This window comes from Sorex araneus, chromosome X, assembly GCF_027595985.1.
Source record: "Sorex araneus isolate mSorAra2 chromosome X, mSorAra2.pri, whole genome shotgun sequence".
NCBI classification, from domain to species: Eukaryota; Metazoa; Chordata; class Mammalia; order Eulipotyphla; family Soricidae; genus Sorex; species Sorex araneus.
This window is the reverse complement of record NC_073313.1, coordinates 114,490,163-114,511,298: the sequence shown is the minus strand read 5'-3', so window position 1 is coordinate 114,511,298 and position 21,136 is coordinate 114,490,163. Positions and strand designations below refer to the sequence as shown.

At 38.1% G+C, this 21,136-nt stretch overlaps 1 pseudogene; it reads left to right on the top strand.

Moving 5' to 3' along the window:
- Positions 1–3,675: 3,675 nt before the first annotated feature.
- LOC101545246 (platelet-activating factor acetylhydrolase IB subunit beta-like) lies at positions 3,676–20,813 on the top strand (annotated as a pseudogene).
- Positions 20,814–21,136: the final 323 nt, after the last annotated feature.

The window sequence follows — 21,136 nt, the reverse complement described above, 5'->3', positions numbered from 1 at the left end:
TTTCTTGTTTTGTTTGTTCTATTTTGTTTTGGAGCGACACCCAACCATTCTCAGGGCTCACACCTGGCTCTGTTCCCAAAAGTCATTCTCAGGGGAACTTGGGATAGACTGGATAAAATGCACGCAAAGCAAAGGCAAAGCTCATTGTACTATCTCTCCAACTGCATTACATATTTTTAAATAGTTCATAATTTTTCAAAACACTGTTATTTGCATTGCTGTTAATCATATAATATTGGAGCCCCACATCAGTGTTGACCTTTATAACATTGTTTAAGGGTCCCCTCCCATGCAGCAAATTATAATCTCAATTCTGTAGAATAGTCTTTATGTCTTATGGTCTATTAAGAAGATAATTATGAGGCCAGAGAGATAGTACAGTGCTTGTCTTGCATATGTCTGACTCAGGTTTGATCCTTCCACCAAATATGGTCCCCAGGCCCATTAAGAGTGATTTTTGAGTATAGAACCAGAAGTAAATCCTGATCATAGCTGAGTATGACCAAAAAAGGAGCTAATTATAAAGATACTATATAATTTAGTCATATGAATGCAAGAAAATGGAGATATGTGCCACACAAAAATATGTAGACTACTACTCATAGCTGTGCTATTTTTAATAGCCATAAGTTGGCAAAATTCAGTTGTACATGTACATAGGACTGACATGTTGTTTACAGAACAATTAAGCAGACTATTCTGTGTGCACTATCACTATGTAATATGAAAGAATATCTAAATATGTATGGTGGACACAAGATGTATGTGTATGTGTGCATGCTTTGGGGGCCATATCCAGTAGTGCTCAGGTGTAGGATAATGTTGGTTTGCCCTTCTCCCCTGGCTGCTGGGAGCTTGTGTTTGTTGATTGCCTCCAACCTGTCAATTACCTCTGTCTCCTGATCAGACGCTGACTTGTAAATATTGCCTTTCTCTTCTCCTTAATGTCCTTAGCATGGTTAGTTATTTCAGAGCAGTTGCTTTTTGGATGGATGCAGGAAGACAGTTAAAAAGACAAGTCTGTGGCTTGGGAACTGATTGACTCCAGATAATATTACTTCCTGGACATCTGCTCTCTCGACTTAAGTCTCAGTTGCCCTTACTTCCTAGATCCCCAGAAGCAGCGTCCCGACAAGGGACTGGATGGACCCAGGGCAAGCAGTGAGCTATGAGCTATCCTGGCATCAAAAAGGGCCTGGCCAAAGTGCCATAGTGCTTAACGATAAATTAAGAGCTTTGCAATGGATAAATTCTGTCATGATCCAAAAGTAATAACTAGATTTGGACCCTGCTGGGGTTAGGAATGATTAATCCGACCTGAGCACTGTAGTCTGAGTCTGTAGGGAGATGTCCCCAAAGAGTCAACCTACAAGCCTAAAAGTGTCTGTTACTATTCCGATACAGAATGGTAAATATTAGGACACAGAATGGTAAATATTAGGAAGAATTAAAGATGTTAATCAAGTTCCTGGTCAAAGGAGAGGAGAAACACAGCTTAAGGGCGATTTTGCCCTTGTGAGCTGCAGGAGGACAAGAGGATTGGAAAAACATTTTGATTGCACTTCCCGTGGGGAGGCATGGTTGGGAGGGGGGGTGATGAGAGAAAAGAAAAAGAGCAGAGCGGCTGCGGAGAAGAAAGAAAGAAGAGTGATAGAGACTGTGACCAAGGGACAAGCAGATTGGAGGACTCAGATAGAAGGTTGAGACAGAGAGAGAAACAGAAGAGGAGAGAAGGTTGAGGGAGACACAGGGTTAGAGGAGAAGGTTGCAAAGAGCTGGGAGTGACGAGAGATTGAATAAACGGCGACTAATCAGCAACAAGCTTGGCCCTCTGTCTTCCTTCCTCGGTCCAAGGCAACAGCCGTCTCGGGTGGGGAAGCGGCATGAGAGCACCAAATGCTGGCAGCAAGAGAGAGCCACCCGGAGAGCCCATGAACATTCTTTCATGTGTAATCCCCAAGCGAAGTAGTTTAAACAGCTTTGAGGCGAGTGAGGTTCTCACAGCCCAAGAGAGTGGATATTTTTACACTCAGGGATTACTCCTGGCAGTGCTCAGGGGACGATATGTGATGTCAGAGCTAAAAGTGGAGTTGAACACAAGCAAAGCCTTACCTGCTATATTCTTTTCCTAACTTAAGACTTGCTTATCTTAAAAACCATTTTACTCTGAAGAAATTCTACATCACTTGGTGAAATCTTCCTGTGAGTCACCAATTTCAAACCTTTTTGCCAAGTAAAATTAAAATTAATTACTTATTATTTGTGAGCCCGTCTTTCATTGTTCAAATACTTCACTTTCTATCTGATTATATAAAACTCAATGGATTCCTTAATAAATGGTTACAAAGATAATGGTAACAATCTATGTTGGTGGGGGATGTTGTAAAGGGAACTCTCTCTACTGGTGTAATGTTACCTGGTTCAACTCCTGTGGAAAACAGTATAGAGAGTTCTCAGTAAACTTAATATTGAGCTGCCATATGACTCAGAAGTTCCACTTTGAGGTATCTACCCACAGGACTCATTCAAAAGGACATATGCACACCATTATTCATTGCAGCACTTAGCAAAATAGCCAGGCTATGGAATCAACCTAGGTGTCCAATGACAGATAGTGGATTACAAAGGTGTGATATTTATACACAATGGAATACTATGCCGTTTCAAGGAACAATGAAATAATACAATTTACAGAAATTTGGATGGAACTAGAGGATGTCATTCTAAGTGAAGTCAGCCAAAGGTGAAACAAGATGATTCCACTAATATGTGATTATTTAGAAAAATTCGATGAGGGAATGCAATGATATAAAGTAAGGAATGCTGGATCATGCTTGCCCCTTGAGTATAGAGAGCAGAAAGAAAAATAATAGAGGGGTTAGAGAAGAGACAGATGGGAAGCAACAGGGGATAAGAGTTTAGGAGTTTTAGGTATAACAGTGATCAAAGCAGCGATCAAGTGAAGTACTCAAACCACAGAGTCAGCAACACTGAAAACAAGAGGACCAAACTTTAGAAAACCAAACCATAAAAGGTTGCAGTCAAGTTGTAGCCTAGGGATTAGGAGTTGGAAAACAGAACCTAGGGACACTTCTGGAAGAAAGTTGACACCAGTGGTGGGTTTGGTGCTGGTTCCCACTATGTCTAAGACTCAACTATGAATAGCTTTGTAAATCACGGTGCTTTAATGAAATAAAAAAATTTAAGATTGCTACATTGATAACTATGTAGTCTGCTTGACAAAGCAAGAAATAACAGAAACTGAGGAAGCTCATTGGTGTTCAAAATCCTGCTTTTTACTCAGGATTGATATTTTGCTATTGATATTTTGATATTTCCACCCAGGTCAGGATTTCCTCCACCCAAGAAGTGGATAAGAAGAGAGAAGATGTGTAGACACCCCTGCTCCACTAACCTGGCTCCTTTATACCCTACAGCAGTGCATTATTTCACCTGTCCATCACTCGCTGTAAACATACAAGAAGTCCTAACTGTAGGCACCTAACCAGACACCAATAGAGAAGAACCAACTCCAAACTGCAAAGGTCACAACAGTAAAGCAATAAGGAAAACTACAAGACTTAGTGAGTGAAGATGCTAGTCTGCAAGAACTCAACCAATAATCATGAGCTATATGAACTCTCTGAAAGGGAATTTAGAGAGAAATTGTTGTGAATGTATAAGGAGCTCCGAGAAACAGTGGAATGCACTGCCAGTAAAACAAAAGAGGATACGACAACAGAAATGAGGAAACTACAAACAGAGAGGACAGATCTGAAAAGCTTGGTAGGTGATACATAAAAGTCACCTAAATGCCTCAGTAGCAAAGTAAAAGCTACTGAGGACAGAATCACTAAGTTCTAAAGAGGGGAGAATAACCTCTCCAGAAAGCGAATGAACACTTCCTGAAAAGAAGACAGGAACTCTAAAACATCTATGAACACAAAGGTACAGATTTACGCTGAGGCCTCCTGTAGACCTGTGCAGAGGAGCTTATAAGAAGAGACAGGAAAAAACAGCTTTCAAGTTGGGTGGCTGTGGAGTCAACGCAGAGATACTTAATTAGGGAGCAGAGAAGCAGATATTCTCAGCTATTGTCTATGCAGTGAGAAAGGGAAGGATGGAAGTGGAAGGGTGGAGTTGGTCTTAGGTCCTGCAATGTCTCAGGAACCTGTGCTCTATTGCCACATCCCTTCTCAGGGACTGGTCCCAATGCTCTGTCCTCCTTGTTCTTTCCCCACCATTCTTCCTCCTTTTTCTCTAACTAATCCAGTCTCCAATTACTCTACAAAAGCAAAGGTGAAAGAGGATCTGCTGAGACTGAGGGCATAGAACTCTCATAGAATGACCCTGACTTGTTGAGTATCTCTTGATTATAGATTGGATCCATTTGTGAGAGAGGTTATCCTCTTCTGAATTCAACCAGTGACCTATTGAATTGTAAATAGAGAATTGAACCGAAAATAACACTACATCAAATAAGCTTGATGCTACAGCCAAAATGGCACTAACTCCAAGAAACGAGGTGAAATCCACAGAACCATAGCTGATTACCTTCATTCAAATGGCTTTGAACAGGCATATTCCCTTTTTAAAACAGAAGCTGAATTGGATACAAGTCAAGAAATGGATTACAAATGTACCTGACTTTTGGGGAAAAAATGGACATCTGTTAGTGTGTCACAGAAGTTATGAATTTAGAATTAAAAATAAGCTGAACAAAAGAAGATCAGAAAGCAAATGCGCACCTTGGAGAGAAACCGGGTCTGATAAAATGGGTTCCCCCTTGTTACAGAAAAACATGCATTGAAGAGACACAGAAGCCTGGTTACTGGAGTGTTTTTCCACTCTGTATTCACATTTATGATTTCAGCTTCAGAAAATGCTACAATTTTAGCATTGGATTATAAGACTGGATCTTTGAAACAAACTCTTTTTTTTTTGCTTTTTGGGTCACACCTGGCGATGCACAGGGGTTACTCCTGGCTCTGCAGTCAGGAATCACCCCTGGCGGTGCTCAGGGGACCATATGGGATGCTGGGAATCGAACCCCGGTCAGCAAGGCAAAACGCCCTACCCGCTGTGCTATTGTTCCAGCCCCTGAAACAAACTCTTAAAGGCCACACAGACTCAGTTCAGGATACTTCACTTGACCAAAGCAGGACATTGATTGCCTCCTGCTCTACAGATTCTACCATCAAATTGTGGGATTTTCAGAGTTATCTCTGCATTAGAACCATCTATGACCATGATCACGATGTTTCTTCAGTGGCCATCATTCCCAGTGGAGGTTATTGTCTGTCTAACAGGATACAACCATAAAGATGTGGAATATACACACTGACTACTGTGTGAAGACATTCAAAACCACACAACATTGGTATGAACCAAATCAGAATGGCGTGCTGATAGCAACCTGTTCCCATGACTGTACTGTTCATGTTTGGATTATAGCAGCTATACAGTGCAAGAACGAGCTTCGGGAACATTAGCATGTAGTGGAATGTATTTCTTGAACTCCAGAAAGTTTGTATCCTTCTATTGTGGAAGTCACAGGAGTTTTTTTTTGCTTTTTTCACATCTCAAGATATATCAATTTATAAAAAACACATAAAGGAACATACTAAAAATATCACAGAGATACAACAAAGAAAAAATACAGCCAGTAAACACTACAGGATAAAAACCAACCTACCAAATAAACAAAAAATACTTTGTTTCTTTAACACAAAATGTAAGAAAAAAGAGGGATGAAAATTTTATATTTAGAAGATATTGAGATTTTTTTAAATACTATATTAGTGTGTAGACTTATTTCTAATTCTTTTTTCTTAAATAAAAATTTTATTTTATTAAATCACCATGTGGAAGATTACAATGCTTTCAGGCTTAGGTCTCGTTATACAATGCTGAAGCAACCATCCCTTCACCAGTGCCCAAATACCACCACCAAAAAAAAAAAAACCACAGTTCACCTCCCATCCCGCCCCCCCACCCCCCCCCCCGCCTTGTAACTGATATGTTTCATTTTACTTTCTGTTTACTTTGGTTACATTCAATATTTCAACACAAACCTCACTATTGTTGTTAGGAGTACCCCACTAGATTCAGACCTACTGTGAAGACAAATGAATTTTGAATTTCTGTACTTTAAAAACTAAGTCCAGGGAGATTTCTTCCAGATATTGGATCATTGCAGGCTTGAAAACCCAATCTGTGGTCGTCATAATATGGCGGACACCGCGCCCTTTCTCCCCGGAGAGAAAGAGGCGAGAGAGAGAGAGAGAGAGAGAGAGAGAGAGAGAAATATCTTTCCCCTCCTGGGCAGGCACAGGGCCGAGCCTTAGTTCTCAGGCTGGAGACATTCTGCGAGTAGTTGCCCATGCCGAAAGAGGTTTTGCTGGGTCTGGATTCACGCTCCTGCAGCTGCGGAGAGGCCGCACACGCGTGCGGCCCCCGGGATCACATCTCGGCGGTGGGAGGGGCCGGTGCCTCCCGCCTTCCCAAGAGCACCCTCGTGTCCTTTTGCTGCAGTTTTTGTCGTAAATCCCATGAAGTCACAGGTTTTAATACTGAAAAAAGTGACCAGCCTGGACCATTTTTACTCTCTGGATCCAGAGTTAAGATGATTAAGATGTAGAATGTCAGCACTGGCAAGAGCCTTATCACCTTTGAGGGTCATGATAACTGGTGATGTGGAGTCCAATTCCATTCTCTGGAGTCCTTCAGCTTTAGTTGTGCTGATGACAAGACCTCACATATATGGAATTATAAGAATGGGCAATTGATGAAGAACATTGAAGCGCATGATCATTTTGCTCCATCTTGGATTCCATAAGACGGCACCCTATGTGATGACTGGCAGTGTTGATCAAACCATCAAGGTATGGAAGTACTGGAGACCTCACCAAATCTCAGTTTTTTCCCTATTTCCTCTAAACATGTTCTTACTACATCACAGTTAACCCATGGAGTTCTGATGAAATAAAAATTGTCCTTACATATAAATTATTCTGGATGCAGATTGAGATTTTTTAAACATTGCACACAAAGTATTCATTTAGATACTTGGTCTAGAAGTGACATAGGCTTTAGCAACCTAGCCAGAAAAGAGCAGGAGAACTAGTTCTTTTTATGAAGATCACCACTGGTTGTGTGTGTGTCTATACTGTCTGTGTGTGTGTCGCTGTGGGGCAGGAGGTAATTATTCAGTAAATGTATCACTAGAAAATAATAAAGGAAAGAGGTCATTCCAGACTAGGGCTAAGTCTTGAAATGAAGTAATGTGACATGCATGATGATACCCTATCAGTAACAGTATTGGAAACACAAGTTAATAAAATTGGGGGAGAAAAAAACAGTCCTCTCATAGAGGCAAGGTTTAATGGAGCAACGCATAAAAATGAACTATGTTTTCTTTTTTATGTACATAAAATGGTCGTAAGTATGCAGGCTGTTCTGTAAATGAGTAAGTCCATGTGCATCACACACACACACACAACTGACTTGCTTTTAAGTCCTGGATATTTGGTAAAGTGCTAACGTGTATGAGTAGAATAAGTCTTGCTATAGACTACCATGCTTTAGAAAACATAATTTTGAAGGTAAAATGAACAATGTTGGATAAAGGTGCTAAATATAGTAATTAATTACACTCTTCTTACCAAAAATTGGCTCAAATGAAATCATAAAGCAAGGCCACAGAAATATTAAACCATTAATTATCATTAATTATCCTTAATCACATCCTGTTTATATGACCTATATAATCTGGTGTAAATATATTTAAATTACTATTTATGGCTCTGTAAGTTAAAAATATATATTAATGCATATTTTATAACTAGCATATACATCTAGGTTCATTATATTTTGTTGGTGAGTTGTACTTTTGTCATTAAGTACTGACTTTCTTCAGTCATAATAATCTTTGATTTAAAAACATCAAAGATTTTTGCCTAATATTTAAAAATGTAAAAAGAAAAGAAAAGGCATTATCCCCATCCTAAACAGTTTGAAAACTATTTCTGAAGTCAGGAAACGTTTTCAGCTGAAGAAAAACTACATTCGTTCTCATCCTTGACCCCATAATTTGGCTGTTCAACTGTTGACAAATCCCTTCTATACTGTGATCCACAGTTGCTAAAAGTAGGTTTATTTATCTATGACTTTTGGGTAAAATATTCTATTGAAGATTATTAATAAATTATTTCACTGTTTGCTTATCAACAGTGTTTCATTTTTGTGTTAATGCTCAGGGAGTGGCTCCTATAATGCTTGGGGAACCATGTGCAGTGCCAGGAATCCAACCCTGACTGGTGACAAGTGAGTCAAGTGCGTGCCCTAGTCACTGTACTGTGACTCTGGCCCTAACAATAGTATCTTTTTAAAAAAAATAGGAGATGATTTGAAAAGTTGATACAAATAAAATCACAAAGGCAGTTTAATGAAGACATATATTCCAAATTGCATTTCATTCATTTGTATAACAGTGATTTTTAAAATATCCCATTTAGTATTTCATGGATCTTTGGTTCCTGAAATAGGCAGCCTGTTTGAGTTGCGTCCTGTAGATATACATACAGAGATAAGGTCATATGTTCATTAGAAGAAATTTTATATACCGTTTGTGTCATTATGTTTGCTTGCCTGTTTGTTTTAATAATTCCTGAGAAATGTCTCTGATTAGGAAACTTTTTTGAGGTCCAGCGGTTTTTTACAAAATAAAATCACAATTTCAGCTGATTTTTAAAATACAGTAGAATAACTTTCAGGACAATATTGCCTCATAACCCTGCTTACACTGAAACACCTTTTCTTATTTCCCTTTAGTTGTTTGGACAGATCATTTTTTACAAAAGTTTTTGAAAAGTATGTTTGTTCTTACCTGCTGCTATGTCCTGTTTTGCTTTCAGACATAAGTACATCGAAACAGTGTATCTTGACATATGTTTGTACCTGTATAAATGCCTTATATTACAATTCATTTTTAGCATGTAACAACACAAATGGAGTTTGGGTAAGCCACACATCTAGAAATCACTGATAGTTATGAACAAACATGGCAGGGTGGAAGGGCTAGGTGAAAATGGGGAATGTTCCAAGTTTGGAAAAAACAAAACTGCAGTATAGCAGAGTTTTTTTTTCTCTACAGCGTACTGTGACTTTTGTTGACCTAAGAGTAAGAAACTACTACTCTAAACTCAGTAAAACATTATTCTTATATAAGAAATTTTCACAGCCTACTGCTTAGTTCCGGGCTGGAGCGATAGCATAACTGTAGGGCATTTGCCTTGCATGCAGCCGATCTGAGTTCGATTCCTCTGCCCCTCTCAGAGAGCCCGGAAAGCTACCGTGGTGTATTCAACATGCCAAAAACAGTAACAAACAAGTCTCACAATGGAGACGTTACTGGTGACCGCTTGAGCAAATCAATGAACAACGGGATGACAGTGACAGTGATTGCTTAGTTCCACTGTCAAATAGTGACTTGTCGTGCATTTAAAAGCAATGAATATTGAACTTCAGGGAAGGTCTGTAATGTGGATCCACATGTATTGAAGACAGTTTAAATAATAAAGATGCTGGTGATGAGTGATCCATCCACTCTCTGATATCAGATTTGAAGAAGTTTCTTGCACTGTTTCTTGGCACTGCCCTGTTGATGCCACATTTTTTCCTGTATCCTCCTTATGTTTTCTCTGTCTGCTGTGTGACCCTGTGCTTGCCTTTGATGCCAATGAAATCATTGAAGCCAATGATGAGGTTACTGGCTTCAATTGTGAGTACAGGAATCTACCATTTGGTTGAGAACTTCACTTCTGACTAGTCAGATTCTCAACCAATTTGGTCATTTATTTCAGAAATAAAAATTTTAACTTATCTAAAATGACTATTAATTTTTATATTAGAAACCACAACTTATATCTGTCAATGATAGGGTGAAATTTGCAAACAATGTTTCAAAACCACATCCTCCACCAGAATGTTCCCATTGAGGAAGGATATGGAGGAATTTCAGGGAGTGATACTCTGGTAAAGATGTGGTGTTGCAGCATCATATGCATGAAAACATGTCCTTAACAGTATTATGGAAAATGGTATCTACAATTTAAAAATTACCACAGCTTATGAGTTCATGAAAAGATTCATCACCATTTTCCCAAGCAGAAGTTTTCAAATTACTAAAATCCCCTTAATAATAGAAACTAAGCCAAAAGTGTGCAAAAATTCTCACTTTGCTGACAGATTTTGGGAAATAAGAAAGGGACATGGTGGGGAGCCAAGAATATAAATAGTAGGAACCCCACCATTGGATGCTGAGTGGTCTGGGAATCAATCTTGTTTTCTACTTCTTCTGTTTGGAGCATATAGCAATAAAGGTATTCTGGAAACCTTGCCATAAGCCTAAAAAGTCTCTACAAGAATTTTCCCCAACAAATGGAATGTGAAAAAGCAAACTGCACCAAAACTCTGCAGAGTTAAAACTTGACAAAGGACCCCTACAAGGTTGGCTTGCTAGCCTTGCAGTTTTATTAACATTTTATTATGTTTCTTCAAATATATGAAAGTAAATTCTGAAGTGCCATTTTTACATTTTTGTATAGTTTTTAAGTATCAAATCTTTCCCAAAGGCTTTCTAAGCAGACAGTGCCCTAACTCACAGCCTTCTTCTAACTCTGTACTATGATGTTCCTTCCCTCAAACTTATAGTTACTAAAGAACAGTTCTTAAAGCAAGAGTACCATAGGGCCCTGTTTAAACATTAACATGATCTAGCATTGCTTGATACGTATACGTCTGAGTGAGGATAGCTTGACTAGTAGGTGTGTTATGCAATTATGCAGTCTTCTTAACACTAATACTTTAATATTTGTAAATCAATAACTATAATTAGTAATTATTCTGACCTACTAGCCATCCATCCTTCATTCCAGTTTATTTGTTGCATAAATTCCATATGCCATATACTATGATAATCACTCAAGATACAATAATCCAACTTGAAACAGTTATTGGCTTGAATGGATAGAGAAGTCATATTGAGTGACTATGTTATGTGCTTTACATACAAAATTCAATAATTCCTCAAACCCTCGCAATCATCTGCGAAGTATGAAGGGTGCTCATGGCATAAATGAAGAAAAGCAGAAGTTTAGAAATACATCTAAAATGTACAATGGGAAAGCATCACTAACTATAATTTTAAACATACACGTGAGCAGGGAGAGAGTTCAAGAGGCCAATAAGAATTTATTAAAAAATTTAATGACCCACACTACCAAGTAAAAACCTCTCCTGGCTCTGTTCCTGAAACTCAATTAAATCTCAAAAGAGTTCAACTAGCAGGAAAAATTTCTCGAATACACAGATTCCAACTTGAGACCTCCAGGACTATCTCAAGAGGGCGATGGGCCAAGTTTCCATCCTCCCAAGCCCCAGCAGCCTCACTCACACCAAAATAGCTGCCGCCATGCCTCTCGCCAGATTCCACTGACCCATCACTGAGGTCCAGAGATGCCAACCTGCAAAATATGTCAGATACGGTGGGTTTGGGGGCTGAAAGTTCTGGGCCTTTTTGTAGTCAAGGTGGGTGATCTCCTCCTGCCCACCCTGTTCTTCTGGAAGTCCCAACAGCCACAAACATGTCCTACCACCACTGTTGTGTAGGCTCTCTGCCTAGTCAAATCTTCTGGAATTTTTGGAGTGCCAACTCCAAACTCAGAAATAGTAAATCAGATTGGATAGTAGCGTAATGTAGTAGCCAACTAAGCTCCACTAACAAAAAAAAAAACTTAGTAAACCCTCAGACAATGACTTAAAGTACCCATGGTGAAATACAATTTTCACAAAGTTTCTTTTACTGGAGTAATTTTTGAGTAGACCATTAGCCATTTAATGTTAACAAGCAACATAAAGTAAATTGTTGTGGATCTGCTACAGGGAAAGGCTTGAGGAGTGATTGGGAAAATGGAAATAACAGTGAAAGGAAGGTGACAATGGTGATGATATTGGTGTGAGAATATTTAGTGGCTATAACAAATCATCATGAACAACCTCATAAACCACGATGTTTAAATAAAGTGAGAAAATTTGTTTAATATTTTCAAACTTATCCCTTCACTTCTGTATATTTCCTGCCACCAATGTGCCTCGTTTCCTTTACGCTCACCCACACAGCCTGACTCTATAGTAGACACTTTTCTTTTCTCTCCTTTTCTCTTTTCCTTCCAGGCACTGTGGCTCACAATACTATTAACAAAGGGGTAGCATGCATTTAACTTTCATCACATTCATCGGGAAGGAAGAAAAAGCCTATATAAGTAACAATGCATAATTTAAGAAACTAGAAAATGACCAAAAGGAAAAAAAGGAACTCAAATCAGGCAGCAGGAAGGAAATGATACAGTGGAAACTAACGAATGGAAACCAAAAATAAAATCTAAAAGATCAATTAAATTAAGAACTGGGAAGATCCAGAGCTGCCGCACGCGAAACAGACCCTCTGCTCCTTAAAGACTATGATCTGAGAGGTCTTCTAAATCATTTTGGCACCCAGAGAGGCTTCTTACAGAAATGCATCTAGACTGTGAACTCTATGGGCCGCAGGAGCTCATAGAGTCTTCATTCATTCTCAGCAATGGAAAACAAATTATTAAATGATGCCTTTTCAGCAGGCTTGATTGTTGGGGAAAAATTCCAAATAATAATAGTGAATTCTCTAATGAAATATTGAATGTATTCAAAGTACAGAGAAAATAAAGTGAAGATCATTAGCCACTCAGGTGGGGGGATGTGGGAGGGGAGTATATTGGTGTTCTTGGTGGTGGAACATGTGCACTGGTGAAGGATGGGGTTTAATCATTATATGAATGAGACTTTAACCTGAAAGTTTTGTATTTTTTCACGGTGATTCAATAAAATAATAAAGAAAGAAAGAAAGAACTGGTTCTTTAAAAAATTAAATTGATAAACTTCTAGCAAGACTTACAAAGAGAGAAAGAGAAAAAGAGAGAGGCAGAACCCTAATAAACCAAGTTATAAATTAAAGAGGGGATAAAACAGCAAACACCACATAAATTCAAAGAATTATCAGAGATTATTTTAAGAATCTTTTGCGACTAAACAAGGGTACCTAGAAGAAATGGATAAATTCCTGGATTCCTATAACTTGCCAAGGTTGAACCAAGATGATTTGGAATACCTGAACATATATAACACTATAGAGAAAATTGAAATGGTACTCAAAAGTCTTTTCATAAACAAAAACCCAGGTCCAGATGGATTCACAAGAGAATTCTTTCAAATCTTTAAAGATCTACTGCCAATGCTTTTTCAGGCTTTTCCAGGAAATTGAAGAAACGTAAATACTCCCAAACAGTTTCTATGAGGCAACTATCAACCTGATACCAAAAGAAGAGAAAGACACCACAAAAAAGAGAATTGCCAGCCAATATCCTTTATGAACACAGATGCATAGATCCTCAACAAAATTCAAGCAAATAGAATCCAACTATTCATAAAAAAATCATACACCATGACCCAGTAGGACTCATCACAGTAATGCAAGGATGCTTTAATATACATGCAAGTCAATCAACATAATATACCATATCAATAAAAGACACTATAAAAACCATATGCTTGTATCACTGGATACAGAAAACACAATTAACAAGATCCAGAACCCATCCATGATTAAAAAAAAACCCTCAACAAAATGGGAGTTGAAGAAATTTTCCTCAATATACTCAAAATCATCTACCACAAGCCTACAGCAAGCATTATCCTCAATGGGGGAAAAACTTAAAGTCTTCCCTCTAAGATCAGGGACAAAACAAGTTTGCCCACTTTCACCACTTCTTTTTAAAATTTTTTAGTAGTGAATCACCGTGGGGTACAGTTACAGATTTACTGATTTTCGTGCTTGCGTTTCAATATAGTACTGGAAGTACTTGCCATAGCAATTAGCAAAAAATATATATATCAGGTGCATCCAGATAGAAAAGGAAGAAGCCATGCTCTCACTACTTGTAGATGACATCACACTATATTTTAAAAATTCTAGAGAGTATACCAAAAAGCTTCTAGAAATAATATATTTGTATAGTAAAGTGTCAGGCTCTAAAATTAATAAACAAAAGTCCATGGATTTTTATAAACAAATAATAAAATACAAGAAAGTAATTTTTTAGTACTCCTGTTCACAATTATGCTTCAGAAAATTAAGTACCTCAGAATGAGCTTAAATAAAGAGGTGGAAAACTTATACAAAGAAAACTACAAAATACTAATTGAAAATATAAAAAGAGGACACAAGGAAATGGAAACACGATTCCTGCTCATGGATTGGGAAGATTGATATAATCAAAATGGCCATATCCCCAGAGCATTGCACAGATTCAAAGCAGTCACTATAAAAATACTCATGCCATATTTCATAAAGTATACCAAGCAGTCCTGAAATTTATATGGCATGATAAAACTTCTCTGAATTACTAGAGCACTCCTTGGGAAAAAGGAGATGAAAGGCATCACTTTCCCCAACTTTAAACTGTACTAAAAAGGGATGGTAGTTAAAACAACATGATATTAGAATAAAGATAGATCCTCAGATCAATGGAATAGACTCGAATATCGTGGAACAGTTCGTCAAATATATGATCATTTAGTCTTAGATAAAGGAACAAAAATATGAAGTGAAACAAGGAAAGCCGTTCAACAAATAGTGTTAGGAAAACTGGTCAGTTACTCAACCAAAAGAACAAACTCAGACCTCTTTCTAATGCCATACACAAAAATCTAATCAAAATTAATTCAAGACATAGATATCACACCTGAATCTATAAGGTATGTAGAGGAAAACTTAGGCAGTACTCTCCATGACATTGAATCTAACAGTATCTTCAAGCTTGAAACACCACTGACCAAGCAAGTGGAAGCAAAGACAAACAAATGGGACTACTTTATACTAAAAAGCTTCTGCTCTTCCAATGAAATGATATCCAGACTACAAAGATCGGCCAGGTAATAAGAAAAAAATATTTACCCAATAATCACATGATGAAGGATTAATATGCAAGATATATAAGGTACTGATACTTACAAGACAAAAATACACAACCCCATCGAAAAAAGGGGAGAATTGATGAACATAAACTTCTTCAAGGAAGAAATACAAATGACCAAAAGACACATGAAGGAGTATTCTACATCACTAATTATCAAGGAGATGCAAATCAAAACAACAGTGAGATATCTGATTCCACAGTGATTGGCATACATCAAAAAGAACAACCTGTGCGAGCATGGATGTGTAGAGAATGGGACTCCCTTTCACTGCTGGTGGGAAGGTCAATTGATCCAGCCTTTCTGGAAAACAATATAGACATTCCTCAAAAGACTAGAAATTGAACTTAATTATGACCCAGCAATACCACTTCTAGGAATATACCCTAGTTGCCCAAAAACACATGCAGAAAAATCTATCTTCACTCCTATATTCATTGTAGCACTGTTCACAATAGCCAGAATCTGGAAACTATCCAAGTGTCCAAGACACATGAGTGGATAAAGAAACCATGGTACACCTACAGAATGGAACACTACACAATGTTAGAAAAAATGAAGTCAAGAAACATGCTTATACATGCATAGACATGGACATGGACATGGATATGGATATGACTATGGGTTCATGCATATCCTGCTGAGTGAAATCAGTCAGAGAGAGAAAAGAGAGAGAGAAACAGAATTATTGAACTCATTTGTAGAATATTATTTTTTAATATTATTTTTTAAATATAAATTTGTATTTATAATTACCCAACCAGCAGGTAGGGCATTTGCCTTGCATGCGGCCATCCCAGGTTCGATTCTCAGCATCCCATATGGTCCCCTGAGCACCACCAGGGGTAATTCCTGAGTGCATGAGCCAGGAGTAACCCCTGTGCATGTCTGGGTGTGACCCAAAAAGCAATCAATCAATCAATCAATCAATCAATAAATATCACTGTCACTCAAGCGGGCACCAGTAACGTCTCTCATTGAGAGACTTATTGTTACTGTTTTTGGCATATCCAATATGCACGGGTAGCTTGCCAGGCTCTGCCGCACGGCTCGATATTCTCAGTGGCTTACCAGGCTCTCCGAGAGGGGCGGAAGAATCGAACTCAGGTCGGCCGCGTGAAAGGCGAATGCCCAACCGCTGTGCTATCACTCCAGCCCGAAATAAATAAATAAATAAATAAATAAATAAATAAATAAATAAATAAATAAATAAATAAAAGTATTCGAACAACACCCAAAGATAGTAGAAACCAGGTCCAGAAAGACTGTTGGTGGAAGTAGGAAACAGGAAGTAGGAAGCTTACCATGATGTGGAAAGGGGAAGTGCATTTAGGACAGAGAAGGGATCACTATGGCAATGATAGTTGGAAATGACCACTCTGGACAAAAACTGAGTGCTGAAAGGAGGTGAATTGACATACATGACATCATTTCAGTAACAGTATCTTAAAACACAGTGCCAAAAAATAAAATAAGAGAGAGAGAGAGAGAGAGAGAGAGAGAGAGAGAACAGAACACAGAAATGTGTCTGCCATAGAAACAGTCTGTGAGGGCAGAGCCAGGTGTGGAGTGGGGACATTGGTGAGAAATGCACACTGATGAAAGGATGAGTGTTGGAACATAGTATGACTGAAACTCAATCACGAACAACTTCTTAACTCTATATCACAGTGACTGAACTAAAAATGAAAAATAACAAGCAGAAATAAATAACTCCCTTTGGTCTCACCCCTTAGAACAGGACTTAGCTCATACTCAATAAATGCTATATAATTGTGATATTATTAATAATATGCTAATCCATAATGTTTTTCCTATTATTTATTTTTATTTTTAATTCACTTTTATGCAATGTCTTAGGAAAGCTAAAGCAGGTTCTGTACTTGAAACTTTGTCCAAATAGGGGCTGTTCCATTCTCTGAGATGTACCACATACTAAAGGAATTCTCATTGTTTACTTATATCTCTGGGGAAATTGTTTTCATTCAAAGAAATTTAAAATCTAAAAGGTTAGACCTAATCCATTGACTTTGTTGTGCCACCCCTAGAGGATCATGTTTGACAATAATAAATCCAACTGAAAGCACCTTAAATATATTTAATATATTTCTTATTCTTATGTCTGATTATTCCAAAATTTTGACAGTTGACTTCACATCACTTCTGAGATATTCTAATATTATAATTACAACACTGCTATACATGCCATGTGAACACTAAGTAGTTTTTTCCTATTACTAATAAAAGAATTTCATTACCTAATCCCTCTTTTAAAACAGACTCAAAGGGAAATTCATACCTTTCTTTTCTGAAGGCATGTATACTTTCTTTTTTTATTGGGAAAATGTTTTGAAGTGGGAGTCATGCATATGAAATAAGTCCTTGACCACTGGTCACATCACGGTTTTGTTTTGTTCTGTTTTGGGGTCACATCTGGCTGTACTCATGGTTTACTCCTGCCTCTGTGATCAAGGATCACTCCTTTAAATGTTCAGGGCACCCTATGCGGTGCCAGAGATCAAAGCCAGGTCAGCTGCATGCAAGACAAGTGCCTTACCCGCTGTAATAATTCTCTGACCCTAAAGTCACATGAGTTTTGACAGCTGCTCAAGAGACTTATTATACATTACTTTGTTTTCCATTTAGTTATGTCCCACCTGTAAAGACAATTCCTGAATGCTCAGCTAAAAATGAGTAATACTATCCTCTCAGATCAACTGAGGTGAAATTCCACTTGCTTTATAGTAGAACACCATACTATTTCTGATGCTGCTGTGGCTACAACTACTAATAATCGTAGTACTATTAATTTTATTGCATAATGTAACACGGTAAATGTTTCTAGGCCTCAAAATACCTATTTGCTCTGAAGGGAAGAGCAGAGCAAGTCAGGACAGCAGCACCTTGGCTGGAGATCTAGGCTAGAAGTGCCAGTCTTTTTACTGCTCTTTACTATGGCACGGACTGGAGCGACAGCACAGCAGGTAGGGCTTTTGTCTTGCACGCGGTCTACCCGGGCTCTATTCTTCCGTACCTCTTGGATTGCCCAGCAAGCTACCGAGAGTATCCCGCATGCATGGCAGAGCCTGGCAAACTACCTGTGGCGTATTCTATATGCCAAAAATAGTAACAACAAGTCTCACAATGGAGATGTTACTGGTGCCCACGGGAGCAAATTGATGAACAATGGGACTACAGTGCTACAGTGTTACTATGACACAACTGTTCAAAAATTCCACACATTACATATATTTGTTTTATTCTACAAAATAAATACTGTGTATTTCAGGGCAATATGGGACCCTTTAGCCCCCACACTTAGTTTCAAAATATGCATGAATAAAATGTGACAAAATGAAAAGAGAAGAAGACGAATTATTTGTCTCTATATTAATAATTGCTTCCCTGAGCACAACAGGAAATTTTCATAGTCTGTGCTGTGTTCTATCTGCTTCCTACAGAAGAAATAGAAAGAAAACATTTATAAATGCAGTTTTTGATTGGCTGGACTCTATGCCAACATATTCCCAAGTTATCGAAGATTAACAGATATGCCATTTATTGTTATCTAGGGTAACCTCTATAATCTCAATATAGGAACATTAAACCTACAGGAAGAAATAAAGAAGCTGTCTTTATAAAACAAATTAGAATTTATTTGTAATTTTTCTAATTATCAAAGCCTGAAAGGACTAAAGCAAAGTTCAACTCATGAGATACATATCTTTTTAGGCGTGAATTCTATTCATCTTTTTCAACGAGTATCCTGTGTCAAGTGTAACACTGAGACTGAGTATTGAATTCAAATAAGATATTAATAGTCAGAGACTATTCCTAGTGAAATGAAATACATTGCAGGCTTATGGTCACTAATTCACACTTATATTTACATCATGATGACTACATATTTTACTCATCCCCCATATCTCCCAAAACTATATATTTATATACCCATAGGAAATACACTGTAACTTCATTCTAACATAATCTCACAGACACTTATCAGGCAGCTCTGTGATCAGTAATCCATGTAAATTCAGTAAAATTTGCTAAATATTGTCCCCAAACAGTTTCTTTTTTGGGGACTTGGACACTTAAACATCTTTATAAAAACAACCAGTGCAACATCTAATCCCATCAAAAAGATGGAGAGAAAAAATTAACAGAAACGTCTTCAATGAAGAAATCCAAATAACCAAAAGGCACATGAAACATCATTAATCATCAGGGAGATGCAAATCAAAACAACAATGAGATATCCTCTCATACCACAGAGACTGGCACACATAACAACGAACAAGAACAACTAATACACACACAGATGCGGAGAAAAGGTGACCGCCTCCCACCCCCCACCCCCCGTTCATTATTGGTGAGAATGCTGACCGGTCTACCATTTTGGGGAAACAATGTGGGTATTCTTCAAAAACCTAGAAATTGAGCTTCCATATGACCCAGCAATACCACATCTGGGAATATACTCTGAAGGAACAAAAACAGCAGAAACACAATCTATACTTCTATGCTCATTGTAGCACTATTCACAGTAGCCAGAATCTGGAACCAACCTGAGTGCCCGAGAAGAGATGACTGGATAAAGAAACTATGGTGCATCTACACAACGGAATACTACAAAGCTACAGAAAAAATGAAGTCGTAAAATTCTCTTATAAATGGATGGACATGCAGAGTATCATGCTAAGTGATATGAGTTAGAAGGAAAGAGACAAACGTAGAATGATACCTCTCATTTTGGGGATATGGTAAAATACAGTATGAGACTATTACCCAAAGACAATAGAAACAAGGGCCAGGAGAACTTATTCATGGTTGGAAGTTTGCCACAAGTGGGTGGGGGAAGAGGAAGAAGCAGTTAGTATAGAGAAGGGACCACTATGACAATGATAGAAATAATCACTGTGGACAAGAGTTGAATGCTGAAAGTAGGTAAAGGAATATACATAATAATCTTTCAGTACCTGCATTGAAAACCATAATATCCAAAATGAAAGAGAGAGCAAGAGACAGAGAGAGAAAATAAACTATCTGCCATAGAGTCAGACTTGAGGTAGAAGGGTAGAAGGAGCAAAACTGGGGACATTGGTGGTGGGAAATGTACACTGATGGGTGTTGGAGCATTGTATGACCAAAAATCAATCATGAAAAACTTTGTAACTGTGTAACTCATGATCATTTAATTGAAATTAACTATCAGTGCATCACAATAAATAGGTTAGGGAGGTATACTGGAGAGTTGATAAAGAGTTCTGGTGTCAGAATAAAGGATATTCAGATTCAAATTCTATTGTTCAACAGCTAAAAAATTTTTGATAAGTTAGAAACTCTACTTGAACCTTAGTCACCTCATATTTGAAAAGCAGTATCAGTGTCCTAAAAATAAAATGAAACAGTTTTATGGGTGAGAGACATGACTCCCCTACCAAAAGTGTAGGATTCCCAGTGTGGCTTATGTGAAGTGAGGAGTAGCGACTGGCAACCCAAGAAAGGAATCTATTGCATCTCTCTCTACCCACCTCTGTCACCTGGGGAAGTGCCAGAGAAAATCTAAGACTGAGTAGTCAGCTATGAGCACCCATGTGAGCAGAAATTACATCCCATCAACCCCATGAGGTGGTTATCAAACCATACTTGCTTTTCACTTGTTCTACCCAGAATGACAAATCATCCCTGACACTGAATTTTTCTCTTTTTCATTTTTTTAGAATCTGGCTGATACACAATAGGATTTTATTTTATTTTGTTTTATTTTAATTTTTTATTAGTGAATCACCTTGAGGTAGTTACAGACTTACAACTTTTCGTGCTTGTGTTTCAGTCATACAATGCTCGAGTACCCATCCCTCCACCAGTGCCCATTCTCCACCACCGAAGATCCAAGTATCTCTCCCACCCCCCATCCCATACCACCTACCCCACCCCACCTCTGTAGCAGGGAATTCATTCCCTTTTGTTCTCTTTCTCCTTTTGGGTGTTATGGTTTGCAATAGAGGTATTGAGTGGCCATCGTGTTTGATCTATAGTCTATATCTCCTGTTCCCTGAGGGTT